At 33.6% G+C, this 16159-nt stretch overlaps 1 pseudogene; it reads left to right on the top strand.

Moving 5' to 3' along the window:
- The window catches only part of LOC149772965 (beta-1,3-galactosyl-O-glycosyl-glycoprotein beta-1,6-N-acetylglucosaminyltransferase 4-like), a 33049-nt pseudogene that overhangs the window by 16659 nt on the left and 231 nt on the right, over positions 1-16159 (top strand).

The following is a 16159-nucleotide window of genomic DNA, read 5'->3' as shown; positions in this document are numbered from 1 at the left end:
TATAGGTAGAGAAAATGGACTGACCTTTGCTCCAGTGTGAGTGTGGTTTGGACTAGTTCAAACGATGTGTGGTCGAAATTAAATGTTGTGGTGTAGTTAAGACGTTCTATCATGGAGTTCTTTGAGATGACAGCAATTCCACCTCCGCGAGAATTACGGGGGAACGACTTGATAGAGTAACTAGTGGGTGTTAGATCCGCACTCTTGGGTTCATCGCCTGATGTTTTAACCATGTTTCTGTCACGAAAAATATATCAAGATTTTGGTCGTTGATAAAATTAACGATTTCTGTGCGCTTTTCCGATGGTCCTACTCACTGGTCATTGAACAATGCAATGCGTAGAGGTATTTCTTGGATAGTTGACACAAAGGTTGACGAATTAATAGGGATTTAAATTAGATTATCTAAATTAACGGTCGAAATATTTTGAAATTGTTGAGCCGAAATAAGGGAGGTAACTGGGATTCTTCTTTCTGTTCTACGCCGGCCAGCTTTGAAACAACATTTCTTTGTTCGCTTCTGTTTACATTTAGGTAATGATGAATGTAGTCCCAGTTCGTTTAGTCTAGAGCACAATGTAGAGTGGAGATCCAAGGAGTGATCATTTAAAGCAATTAATGAGTTTCCATTGAAGCATAAACGGGTGGATTGGCGAGTATCACATGATGGCGGTATGTTCAAAAACAGTGGAGCAAGACAACTGATAAAAAGTCTAATTGTTCTCGTTTCCAAAACAAGAAGATGAAGAAACACATACGAATTTAGCAGCCAGTACATAATGAACACAATAACGAAGATGAAAACAGGCAACAAGCACAAATACCATGAAAACGGCACTAAGAAACGGAACAGCTGCTTCAAGCAGGTTAAGCGATAGCGGCCATCTTGTTTTCAATGACTTAAATGTCCAAAGGAGTATTATTTAAAGATTAAAGATCATAATATATTAGCATTTTAGGTCAGACGTCCAGTAAAATATTTTCTACAAAATGATTGTTGTACTATTGGTAACAAATCTGTTGCACATTCATGCATCAGGAAGGTGCCGCTATTGGTCGCAAAAGCTACTGAACTAAGTATCAAAAAATGTATTAACAAAAGCTCCTCCTGAAAATTGGAGACAAACGAGGAAGCGAAGTCGACATTTAAATGAGAGACTCTTTCTTGACAGTCACAACCACGTGTTGTGATTGGATGGTAAAAGATCACTGCCACATAAACGAAGTATGGCGCATGCTTGTGACGTCATCAGGTGAGATTACTAAATGACCTAAATGTCCAAGAGAGTATTATTTTGGTGACTGGACAAAACTGGTAATCTGGAAGTACAGGAAGAAAGAGCCCTGTTTTTCGAGTATGATGTTTAAAAGGACCCAGTAAGTAGTAGTTGCTAATATTTTATTTTATGAAAAGATATGGCGAAGATTTCCTTCTACATGACAATTATTTAATCTCTACTACAATTAAATGACAATTATACGACGTCGATTATCCGAATTATTCACTCTTGCCTACAATGTTATCCAGGCATTTTAGTAATCACAATGTTCATGTACCTATAAGTTAAACTAATTTGCCAACATAGAAGAAACTATCATAAATCAGAAACAACCACTGCCGAATATAATCTGATAAGTGTTATTGGGAGAGAGGGGTAGGTAAAGAGGCAATGAAAGGGTACAAAACTACAGAAACACTGAAGGGGTACAAAACTATAGAAACAAAATTCTTTAATCGTAAACAGGTCATTCGTCAAGTCATAAGTATGTGATATAAGGAGATAATATATTATTTTATCATTTTTAGATTATATGTTAAAAAGCCCACAATAATGGTTCCTGAAACGAAGTGACTTAATCCGAGAAATATGTTTAATTTATGCTTTGGATGACTTTTAGAAAACCAGAAATTTAATTGACCTCTAAAAAGAATCTGCTATTTACACATAATAATAATAATAATAATAATAATAATAATAATAATAATAATAATAATAATTATTATAAAAATTATTATTATTATTATTATTATTATTATTACTATTATTATTGTTATTTTTTATATTAATGCACATACAATACAAATAATCCATAAATATAAGTGTAAACATCTGATATAATTTTATTTCTTCATACCAAAATCTGATTAAATTTCCAGATTTGTAAATATTTTTTTAAATTATCAGCCATAGTTTTCAAATGTGTTTCTATCTTTATTTGCATTCACTGATTTGGTAAAAAAATCTATTTTCATCTGACTATTTTAGATATTAATTTCTTTGTGTATACATGTTCATATGGTTGTTTCAATAATAATAATAATAATAATAATAATAATAATAATAATAATAATAATAATAAAAATAAGAAAAAGAAGAAGAAGAAGAAAAATGTCTAATTTATTTTGGTCATTGAAATTTAATCAATGCACAGACATGCTATATGCTTTATAATAATGAATGTTACAAACATATTACAAAGTTTGTTTTATTCAAACTGAATTATTTTGTAATCTGTAGCATATAATTATATTATTAATAAATTCTGTATTTTTGTTACATTGCATTTTCATGATTCACAGAGTTATGTCCCTTTATTTTAGACCCGTTTCTTTTAAGTATGTACTGAATATAGCGGACGGTATCTTGCACGTTATATACAGGACTGATTATTTTACCTGTGTGAGTCCGTTCCAACCATGTACGCATGTATGTACATTAGATTGCTCCGTCTACTCAAAATAATGTTTTTTTATCATTGCATTGGCAGTTGGCGACTTTTTATTTCCAGATTACAACAGATTCCAACGTCAGACCAAGATCTGATTTGAACTTTGTAAAGTATGAAGGCATTGAATAATATTCAGCGAGACTGTAATTAAGTTTATTCTTTCGAACTCAAGAGGTGGAGTATGACTAATAATGCTCCAGACACAGTCAATAATAGCCATGTGATCGTCTTTCTTTTCAAGAATACAATGTCAAAGTAAACATACATATCATTATACCATTGTGGTCTTTGACAACTGACCGTTGTTGGAAAGGTAATTAAATATTTTAGTACTAAACATTTTCCAATGTCATTGCCAGCACTTGTGTGACGTGAAAACCAAGCAAATGGACAGATTTTCTTCATCTGACTTTCATCAACTCCTTTCAGGTTATGAAGTCTGAGAGAAGCAGTTGAAAACAAATAGATGTATACACCAAGATGCACAAGAAAGAGGGACATAGCCTTGGCAGCTATAAAACACCAAAACGTTTCCGATTCATATGTTTTTCTACTAAATGTGGGTCCGATTGAAAGTAACACAAACTTAAAAATATAATTAAGTAGTGAGAGTTAGCAAAGAATGAAGTTGATCACATTTAGATCCTAGAAAATAAAAATGTTAGATATAATATGTATACATCAGAATTGCAACATTTAATATAAACCTTGACAATTGTGATAGAATATTCAAATACATTTACGATTCATCTTCAGATATACAATTATGCAGGAAAACAATATTTATATTCATATACCATGGCTTTTACAGATCATACTTAAATTTATCTTCCTTAATATTTTATTTAAATACCTTCTCTTTTCTTTTTAAAATGCGTTCTTTTTCCATACCTCAAACAAAATAATTTAAAAGACGTCGAAACGTCTATCCAAAATTCATGGAAATTGTTTAACATATTTTTTTTATGAAAATCCATCTCCCGAAATAGAAATTGTTTTAATATATGTATAGGAAGCTAACATGTTTGTCCACATAGTTTTGAATCAAATGTTACAAGTCATTTTAACCAAAGACAATTTTATAAAGGTTCACCATTAATGCACCTAAGATGAATTGATTTTTCATTAGTATCTTTGTTTAAAAACGTATTATTACATCGACTCGTACGAAATTATTACTACATGTTGTTACTTCGTGTAGTAGTTTTATAGAAGTATTAGATAATGCCTTAAAATGAGTTATTGTTGTTTTAATCCCAAATGTTAATAACTTAACTTCATCGTGTCATCCAAATTTATCTTTTAATACCACAAACGATGAATCCAGAACAGTCGCTGTCGAAATCGTATTCTGATTATATGGGATATTTAAACTTGTTATATTTCCTAACCTTAATGTTCTATTCTTGTTAGCATCCGTGTTATCATCGGAAAACGTTAAAGGTATGCATGTTAGGACCAGAAAATGTTAAAAGCATCCATGTTGGAAACATTAAAGCCAAATATAACAAAATCTAATGCAGATCTTGGTGATGTGTCTGACAGGTCTAGAGTAATAGCCAACAAGTGTAAGTAAAGTTTCAACAGCCACCAAGAGTTAGTGAGTGTCAATAGCCAATCATACTGTGATAACAAAATGATTTTTACAAAAGTTTCTGCACACGAAATAAAAGTATAGGATGAGAGTGGACATTTTTTGGAATGGTTTTCACTTTAACTAATCCAGAACTAAAACTGAAAAGCTTGAATATAGAGTCTCGTCATCATTGTTACGAGTGTACACTCTTAAAATAAGTAGCAGAAAAGAGTGAAGACAACAAACGTTATAAAAATTGACGAATAATTTATTTCCCCCAGACTACAAAGTAAAAAATTAAGAAGAAAAAAAAAACGTACGGTATTGCGAATTAAATCCAAATTGTAATCCAAGAACTAAAACACATTTCATATGAATGAAAAGTTCTAAGTGAATCACAATTCAAATCCCGATGTAAATCCAAAATGCAATAACGTATGTAATATTCAGTCTTATACTGATGTGTCAACAGTCTTTTGTTGAATCACATAAAATATTGGGGCCCCGAGGTGCCGAGTGATCTAAAGTGCTCACCGTTACAGATCACTGCCATCGCACCTCTGTCTGCGTGAGTTCGAGTCTCGGATTCGGCTAATGTGGTTTTGTGAAAAGCTTTCCAGTGGTTAATTCTGGCGGTTTTCCGTGTATTCCTCTACCATTTATACTAAGCCATGTATAGCTTAACTTGAGCTGAGAAATGGAGATAAACCCAACAACAACAACAACAACAACAACAACAACAGAGAATATTATTCCAGTTTTTGAATCCCGTAAAAATTCCGGCAAATGTATTTGTCCATGAATTATCAGAGCACATTAGTATTTCCAGGGAAAACGATCACTTGAAATTCAATAATTTGAAGACAATAAATATTCAGTCCCAAACTGGGCACAGCATAAAACAACTTGACGTCTCAAGGGTTCAGGCACGACTGATATAATTCTTATCATAAGACTAATTAAAACGCAAAGCGATTCCTGTATGGGGCCAAGAGTTCATCCCTTTTGAAAATAGAAGTTTGTTTATCAATTGACACATGCTTTATATCACGTAGTCCATGTATAATCTTGACTCAACTTACTGATTCTTACTCTGAGAAAGATAATTTAAAACAAATAAACAGTTAGATAATGATGCAAATACCGATCTCGATCCAAATGCAAATAACCAGTTTGATATTGATGCGAATAACCAGTTAGATACTGGGGAAAATAACTAGTTACATACTGATACAAATAGCCAGTTAGATACTGATGCAAATAGCCAGTTAGGTACTGATGCAAACAACCAGTTATATACTGGTAAAAATAATCAGTTACATTGTAATTCAAAGACCAAGTTAGATATTGTGCGAATAACGAGTAACATACTGATGCAAATAGCGAGTTAAATGCTGATCCAAAAAACCAGTTAGAAAATGATGTGAATAACCAGTTAGAAACTGGTTTAAATAACCAGTTACATACTGATGCAAATAACAAGTTAGATACTGGTCAAATAGCGAGATAGATACTGGTGCAAATAACGAGTTAGGTTCCGATGCCAATAACCAGTTACATACTGTTGACAATAACCAGTTAGATACTGATACAAATAACCAGTTAGATGCTGATGCAAATAACCAGTTAGATATTAATGCATATAACCAGTTAGATACTGTTGAAAATAACCAGTTAGAAATTGGTGAAAATAATCAGTTAGAAACTTTTGAAAATAACCACTTAGATAATTGTGCAGATCAACAATTAGATACTGATGCAAATAACCAGTTAGAAACTGATGCAAATAACCAGTTACATACTAATGCAAGAAACGAGTTAGATACTGATATAAATAGCGGGTTATATACGGTTGCAAATAATCAGTTAAGCACTGATGCAAATAACGAGTTAGATACTGATGCAAAAAACACCACATTTCACTACCATAATAACTGAATGAAATAGTAATCATTCTATAACATTTGCTGCAACCAAAGAGTTTAAAACTAGATGCTTAATTATATATATATATATATATATATATATATATATATATATATATATATATATATATATATATATATATATATATATATATATATATATGGGTGGTTTCTGATAGGACATTTAAGCCTGTTTAGGATTCCATTCACCAAGTTACTGCTTATATTCCGCTTTGCATATTAGGTAAATAAAATATATTTTAAATGTTTTAAAACTTGTTGGTTTTCGCTCTTTTTTTGTTCCTTAGTTTAAGACTTTGGAGTCATAGCAAGCATATGTTTGATTACTGTCTGAGTTCATCAAAGATTTGCTTACAATGTAGAAAACGCTTCATTTGCAGTATTCTGTTGATTATGTATTTTAATAATGTCGATGTTGCTACTTATACATTGGATCGAAAAGGATTATTTTTATATTGTGAGAATCAAAATTTAAAAAGCATAAAAGAGAATCAAATTTGTGTGCACAATAAAATGACACAACATAATCCTAATCTCATAAACACCCCCACCCCACCCCCGTCGGAAAGAAAGAAAATAATCAATGAAAATATTGATCGGACGGCGTTCTCACCCCTTTATATAAGACATATATAATTGGTTTAAAGAAAAAGGCAAAAATGCTCTTCGTGAAAACAAGATGGAGATAAGGACAGAGGTAAGTTAAGATGAGTTTTTTTAAAGTGTGGAGTAATGGGTCTTACTTTAGAGTGGTTAACAACAACGCGTGGAGAACAGTTTACACAACTTTGTACCATTAGGGTTGCAAATTTTAAAGACCAGTATATATCCAATCATACTCAATCATGCCGAATATATTTTATTTGCATTTCCTTTTATAGATGCATTACACACACACACACACACATATATCTATCTATCTATATATCTATATATATATATATATATATATATATATATATATATATATATATATATATATATATATATATATATATATATATATATATATATATATATATATATATATATATATATATATATATATCACTGGCACTACAACGGCTGGTTGAAGTTTGAGTATATGAGTATCCCAAACGGGTTCTGTGTCGGAGCGAGTATTAAAGCATTTGTTCTTAAATGTTTGAGGACCAGTTTCTTTACTTTTGTTCTTTCTCTCTCGGTAATATTGTGTTGAGATACAATCCAACGGCCATCAAGAATAATATCAAATTTAATTTTCCAACATTAAGCACGAAACCTTATATCACTTTGCTTTCAGATAACATTATAGGCAGAGCAAAGATGGTGTCGTATTTATTCAGTACCGCAGTACTGTATTCTTTATTGTAGGTATAGATCATTGATCGTATTCGTAGCAATGTAGGTCACCAAACCAAGATAAACCTGTTGAAACATGATGATTGGGCAAGGGGTCAAATGTTTCGTGCCTCATATGATGAGTATAATCTTTATTGCTAGAAAGTACGTTACAGTTAGAAATATGCCCGAGGCATGTACATATTAACCTTTACGCCTTGTTTACCCTTTTCTATTTCGCATTGATGATTTTGGTAGTAATATATATATGGTACTATTACAAGTTCTACAATATAAGAGGTAAATGCTAATATTTACCTCTTACATCACTTTTGATTGGTACAAATATTCAATCTGCACAACGTTGCTACTTCCTGATCAATTATTCAGCCGCAAATAACAGATTTCACATAAGTTGTGTACACAAATAATTACCAATAGGTTTCCAGAAACTTTAGTATGTCTCTGTATGCTTTTATGTCCGCGTCAGCATTTACAATAGTCAAGACTTGTTGACAATAGTCAATCCTTGCTGAAGGAAGTCAGTTCTTGTTGACAATAGTAAATACTTGCTGACAAAAGTCAATACGTCTTGACAAAAGTTAATATTTATAATAGTCAATATGTGTTGACAATAGTGAATAATTCCTGACAGTAGTCAATACGTCTTGAGAATAGCAATTACATGCTAACAGTAGGTAATAGTCTTTGACAGTAGCCAGTAAGTGTTTACAATAGCAATTACTTGCTGACAGTAGTCAGTACCTGCTGGCATGTCAAAAGGGAAAACAAACTATAAAATGGATGAACATCACTATTCGTATCGCTGAAATTCATTCAAGAATCTACACATGATACACTATATATATCAAATTAAAACAATTCACAGCGTATATGCAAGCCTTTATAAATACTATATGAAACATTCTGCAAGGGAAATTAGCGATTTCAAAATAGCATTTTTTTATCATCATAATTAATGTATGATAATATTGTTCAGAAGGTCTTACCTATAGTGGATACCGCTCCGGTGGCCTAGTGGTTAGAGCGTCCGCCTCGGATGCGGGAGGTTGTGGGTTCGATCCCCGGCCGAGTCATACCAGAGACTTAAAAAATGGTACTAACAGCTGCCTCGCTTGACGTTCAGCATTAAGAGGTTAGTTTTAGGACTGGTCGGCCTGGTGTCAGGATAATGTGACTGGGTGGGACATCATGCTACATGTCTGCGGCATGATGCCCCAGTGCTAGACATCGCTATAAACTGCCACATTGCAGACATCATAGCGATATGACTGAAACATTGTTAAAGCTACGTTAAAAATCAAAATGACATCACTCACCTCACCTATAGTGGGGTTACTATATTGTATATGCTTGCTTCGTCTGTTTGCTAAAGAATTCAAGGATATATTCAAGTATAGGCATGGTACGAAATCCAAGGAATATATTCAGGCATATGTATGAAACAAAAACGATGGTATACATTCAGGCATTGGTATGGTACAAAACCCATGGTATATATTCAGGAATAAGCATGGTACACATGTGTGTGTTGTAACTACTACAAACGATTCCTGTTCAAGTCATCACAAACCCTGGCACGAATCCCTCTGCAAGTTATACGTTTCACTAGACGCAAGATACAACGTGTCCAATTCATAAATAATTTACACTAATACATCAACGGCATCTGCCGACGACGGGACATTCTCTTGTAGTTTATTCCACTGTATAATTTACCAGTCTATATTTATAAATACCGCACCTAGGATTACGTAATTAATTTACAAAATTAAATATGAATAGGGACTCTTGATCGACAGGGACACTCGTGCAGCGCTAAACTGAATTCACCAAAAGTAAGCTATGGATTGAAATCTCATTAATACTTCACTCCTTGGACAGCTCCAGTGGTCTGGTGGTTAGAACGTCGGCCCTGGATGCGGGAGGTCGTGGGTTGGAACCCTGGCAGAGTCATGCCAAATATTTATAAAAATGGTACTAACAGCTGCCTCGCTAGGCTCTCAGCACTAAAGGGTTAGTGTTAGGACACGTCGGCCTGGTGTCAGGATAATGCGACTGGCTGGATCTCACGTTTTCTAAGTCCCAGTTCGTAGATCGTGTATAAACTAAAGTATTACTACAAGCCATGGTTTCATGTCTGAACATTGCCGCAGGCTAGAGTTAATCTCTTAAGCAAGGTTACCGTGAGCAGAGAGAAGATCCGTCATCTTGAATCGGCACAAGCGTTAGATGGCGAGAATTCCTACTTATGTGTTACAGCTTTCTCCTAAGATAAGAGTAACCCGATTGTTCTAAATCCGTTCCCACGTGGACGGACAGCTAGAAGGACATTGTCTGGTAAGTTTGAATGAATTGGGTCAAGGCGACATCCAATCGAAAATGAGACGGAGGGAGTAATAACAATTTCGATACGAACAATAACTTCTAACAAACAAGCGAAAATCACCCTCGCCTAGGAAGATTGCTGAGCAATATAGGTATTCCGAGGAAGCCACTCGTAATTTCGCGGTTGAACTTAGACAGGAGATTCTAAGGAAAGACAAAGCTTAAAGTTCAGTATGTTACTGGCTCTAATGTTTCAGAATATTACGACATTGTAATTGTAATTATGTGTAGTATGTATACTTAATTACTGGTATCGTTAAGTACGTAGAATTAGTTTTGTAGTGTTTAATTTACATACGTATTTGAGTATTATGTAGATCATTATGTAGATTGTTAGCTTTTACTCAGATTTAATTTTGTAATTCGCTGTTAGGTTACTTCGTAGTAAACTAATGCCTTTATTCATGTCATGTATTAGACTTTACACATGCTTTGATTGTGAATTTGGAAAACGGTTGAAGCGTGTAAGATTAGTTAATATGGATGTATGGATATATCAGAGCATGGATATTTGAATATATGTATACTTTGTATGAGTTGTAGTGTACAGAAATGCGACTGATTGTTGTGATATTGTTTGGTATAATGGAATTAGGAATATGTACTGACGTGACAAAATTTATTGATGTATGTATGGATGAGAACTATTTGATACCTTGCTTTTAATACGACTTTGTTGTACCATATCAGAAGGTATGAGCATTTCGATGTGACTGAATGCGTGACCGAAGAACTTTAATAGCCGTTATCTGATGATAGGCTAGGTGAAGTGTGAGATTAGAGGGCTTAGGAAAATATTGCACCACCCTTGTGTTTTCACATGAAGCATTTTTGGGGGGAACTGAACTTCCCGTTCAGGTAAGTTCCGAGTCCTTAAGAGGGTAGACGGAAGTAAGGATAGAGAGCAGTCGGAGTCAATAAGTCTAGTCGGTATAGAGTCGAGGAAGAGAAGGAGAAAACGGTGGAGAACTATAGAGAAGTCAAGGAGGACAAAGAATTTGGAAAGGTCGGAAGGAAGAGGAGAAGGGATTGAAGGAATAGGAGCGAATACACAGATTATTATAACACAAGAACAGGTGGAAAGCTATATCACACCACAAATCAAACGATGCAATAGGCTTTCACGGGGTCGAGCGGAAGGAGAGCACTTGGGAAATATGAATCGTCATTAAATTGTTATTAGTTGAATTTCACTTTTTTGTATATTCAATCATTTAACCGTCGGCATTGCTGATGAGGCCTCGGAGCTTTACATTTACCTTTCACTAATAGAACTTAAAACCAAATTCGAGCCTGCATGGGACTTCTATAATAATTTAAATAAATATTGGAAGCACCCCATCCCACACTACATTTGCTTCTCAATACTGATCTTTCCACTGGGTGACAATCAATACAAATCATATGTTAATACCTTCAAAGATAACTTCAGGGTGAAGTTCTTGTCAAAGGTTAACTTGCATTTTGTCGAGACTCTGGACTGTCAAAAGAGCTGCATGTAAACAGAACACATATTTTACTTCCGGATCATCACCAATGCTTTTTTCCTCACTGTTCACTGTCACCGAAATAACACGGAATACCACACTCTGAGATCATATTCTCAATAATAAACAAATACCTTTAAATCAATAAATGCATACATATAACTATTCTATCACCACCAAATACGAGAGCGGAAAGAATGTTCTTACACATGACTAGAACTACATTCTTGGGTACTGAACTGTAAGTACTAATTGTGACCTGATTTCAACTGGAATTGATCTATACATTCTACGTCAGATGTTGTGCTGCGCTGCAGGATCCTGTATGTAGTAATTGGAATTGATATGTACATTCTGCCTCAGGTGTCAGGCTGCTGGAACCTGTAGGTAGTAACTGGAATTGTCATAAATATTCTACATCATATGTCGGGCTGTGATAACCTGTAGGTAGGAACTGGAATTGTCATGTACATTCTACGTCAGGTGTTGGGCTGTGAGAAGCTGTAGTTAGTAACTGGAATTGTTATGTACATTTACGTCAGGTGACGCCCTGTGAGAACCTGTAGGTAGTACCTTGAATTCTCACGTACATACTACGTTAGAGCTCGGGCTACGTGCATCTGCTGGTAGTATGCAAACAATCAGCAAGTCAATAAATATTTAAAGGAAACCATATAACAAATTTGTTTATATTTTATGGTAAACAAAGGGATTTTGCATGGAAATGTTTCAATCCAGCTACATAGTATTGATTTCATCAATATAAACTACGTGTTGTGATAGAGGTCTTCCAGCACATGACAATAATATTGTCACGTTACACAATCCAGTTTATCACTCGACACACCTTCTTGAAATAGTATCTGACTAATACTATTTATAGAATGGAAACCGTTCATGTTGACATGATCTTGTTCCTTAGCTTTAGATGTTTTGATGTTTATAAATGTCATATCGCTGTATCCGATGCAATTTGAACACCCTGTTCAAAAGGAATAAAAGCTAAATCATTTGTAAATATTCAGAGAAATAAATGGTCAAACAACAATCGGCATCTGTCCATTGACAAACGCACAGACACACACACATACACTCATATATATATATATATATATATATATATATATATATATATATATATATATATATATATATATATATATATATATATATATATATATATATATATATATATATATATATATATATATATATATATATATATATATATATATATATATATATATATATATATATATATATATATATATATATATATATATATATATATATATATATATATATATATATATATATATATATAGTTTAGAGTGCCAGTCGTTAATATTCTCAAACAGTATGCAAGCATTGCAAACTGAAACCTGATCTACATTCATTTTAAGTGCAATCCCACAATTCATTCAGATACAGTATATCAAATCTTTGCACCTTGTATACTGTAAATGTGAGAAAAATGAATTAATGTCTAATCACTATTCCTTTGATTTCTTTTCAGGTTGTCATGATTCTCCAGACACAAAGCATGTTAATTCAATATGAATTTGAACAGATTTTGTTTTATTCTTATTGCTACAGTTTTGACGTCTTTCCTTGTATACGGTGGTTTATATCTACTTATTCTCAACATGTTCTCTCAATTTTGATATCATGAAGAGAATTACTGCACTCAGATCCGAGGAAGGTTTCCATTTTTGTTATTATCAAATTATCCAAATGCCGAAGTTTTACTAGACAAGATACCGTGAGACTTGTCACCTGTAGAAATTTTTTCGATGGAGATCCGCTCGAGATGAACAAGACGTATACACTTTTGAAAACTTCAGTCATAAAGCTATAAATGACAAGGATTATATCAATGTGACCAAAAACTGTAGTTCTTTTCGAAATATAAGGGGATACATGAGGAGTCCACTACATTCTATTGAAGCATTGTTCCTGTTGGACTTCAGCATAGTCATGAATGAGGGATGTTTACCAAGCAGAGAGATTCTTTCGAGCGATATACGGACCTCGGAATATATATGCATACACTTAGAAATAAAAGCTGCACGTGACGTGAAAGAGGCAATGAAAAGTATTGGATCATGTTTTGAAAATTTATTCATCGCATCGCAATTTCGTTCTGTCCGTTGGAGTACAGTTTCCGTTTTTGATGCAGATGCAGAATTGTCTTGCATGACAAAATCGCTACAAAAGCACAAATCATGGAAATACTTCATCAACCTGACTGGACATGAAGTTTCACTCAGGAAAAACTACGAATTAGTCCAAATACTTACTACGTACGAATGATCCTACGATATATCGGTCAGTACATATAGGTAAATACTTCGAGTGTTGTTGTTCTTCTGTTCTTAACTCGGTGTAAGTACAGGAAAACAATTCTGATTACATTCATAAACTTGTCGTATTATGTTCATGTATGAACTTCACTAAACACAAATTTTGTCTCGCTAATCAATATTCAGTTTATGACGACGATATAGTAAAATAGAGTTGACATGATTCCGACGAACTGAGCATGAGAGAAAAGTAAAATTGAGATATTTGAACACAATTTAGCAATTACCAAGATAACCGGATCAACAAGACAAACATTTGACACGATTTACAGTTTCTTTACAGAAACTCTACCAAAAGACAATATTGGAAAGTATTGTCCACCTCCTAATACGTTGCTCTTAAGCATCCTATTAGTTAAAGTTTCAACTAAAGAGCGTTGCATATATATGCGTGGATACACAAAAACGCTGATTTCCTAATTTTAAGACAACTCATTTTTCAGATACTACAGAAATTTCTCCATGCCCACTGCAAGTCGTAAGTGATCGTTGATCTTTTTCCAACAAAGTTCGAAGAAGATCACTAAAGCCATAACAGTGACAATATTTAAAACTGGACAGGCACTCACGACCTATCCATGCAGCCATGAGCAGTTCCTTCAACACAACTTCTGAATAGAAGACTACATTGGTGTGTCGTGAATTCTTATTGATTTTTCTTTCGGGGATTTCTTTTACTACAATGTGAAATTACATTCCGTGATTTTAAAATATACGATCTTATTATAAAACCAACATTTTATGACAGTTTCGTGGTGATGTAAGTGACACCTTTGAAATGAAAAAATAAAACGATGTTTAATTGATAGAGAAAGCGTTGTTATGGTATTTTCGATACTGTGTATGATTCTTCTCCTACTCCTTAACATATTAAGCAATACAGTTTCCTTATTAAAGATTATTCATTCTCTCGTCATTTTACGGTTAAACGTTTGTTGAATAACCAAAGCAACGTTGGCCAGGTAAGGACCGTTTCATCAATGGTTTATTTTCAGATACAACCTTTAAATGCATGTTCTGTCTTTCATGACCAGTCACAACACCTTAATGCAAAACTTCCCTAGAGTTTCTTATAGATGTATGATTATTTCCTTTGAAATCTGAAATTATTCAGGTGGAATTATTATATTTATTTCTTATGCATTTATTATTTCAGACATGGGAAATACTGTTACTCATGAATATACACCATTATTTACTAAAAGTCCGAATCGGTTGTTTAATATAACAATTTAGGGTGCTATACAAATCATATATATAGAAAATAGTGCATGAAATGATATTTTGAATCTTCGATATACGTTCCTCGTTTGGAATCATCCTGTTTTGAACTATATCTTGCTTCGACATGTTCGGTTCTGTAGAAGATGGCATACACGATGGAAAGACGCAGGCATACCACCATAAAATACTCGTCCTTTCAAAGCAAGTGTCCACATTGTAGCAAATAGAGACTTCGTCAATTTCCTCGTTACTAATCGCACAGCACAAGAGTTCTACAACTGGACAAAAAAGACCCGAGTTCCAGATGAAACGTTTTTCCCCACCTTGAACCATAACTCCCAGCTTGGTGTTAGAGGACAATATAATGGTAATTCGGATACATTTTCATACATATCTTTGTCAACCAGTATGGTCTTATTGGAGAAACAATTTACCAGTTACAAACGGTGTCCTTTTCAATCTAATTTAATTTTGGACAGTTTCTTAAATGGCTAGGTCATTAAATGCATAATATGTGTGACTGGAAGAACGCATGCATACTATTGAACACATATTTGATCAATTACACAGATCAACGAAAGACCAACCTCTCGTTCCTGTTATGTTGAGAAGGACCCATTTTCCCAAACGTTTTAAGCACAAAATTTAAAGGAGATTGCAAAGTTAAAATATTTCAACCTTCAAAAAATATCTTCCTGCTACATTGTAAGAAAAAGATTATTAATGGTGTAAATTCATATATTTATGTTTCCTTTTAATCGAGCTCAATTTACACAGAAAATATGCAACAATTTCACTTAACACATATATGAGAATAATACATTACACGTCGTTAAAATTCTTTTCGGTTTTGTTCCATTTTGTTTCTATTTTTGGATTGGAACTAGTTGTCATGGAAAGATTTTCTGCGGTATATGCATATTAAGGATTGGTGATATTCCGTTCCTTCGAAAAACAGATGAATTCTTTGTCAACAAATTGAAAACATTACCACTTATATTTATGAAAAAACAGACATGCTAAAATACACAGCCAACTAAGCGATGAGTGTAACTGCTGTCACAAGTTGTGAATTGCCTATAAAACTATACCCTCTAGGAACAA

Source organism: Sinohyriopsis cumingii, unplaced genomic scaffold (assembly GCF_028554795.1).
Source record: "Sinohyriopsis cumingii isolate HCF-2022 unplaced genomic scaffold, ASM2855479v2 utg000957l, whole genome shotgun sequence".
Classification (NCBI taxonomy): Eukaryota; Metazoa; Mollusca; class Bivalvia; order Unionida; family Unionidae; genus Sinohyriopsis; species Sinohyriopsis cumingii.
Note: the sequence above shows the minus strand (reverse complement) of the source record. Positions and strands in the feature narration are given on the sequence as shown.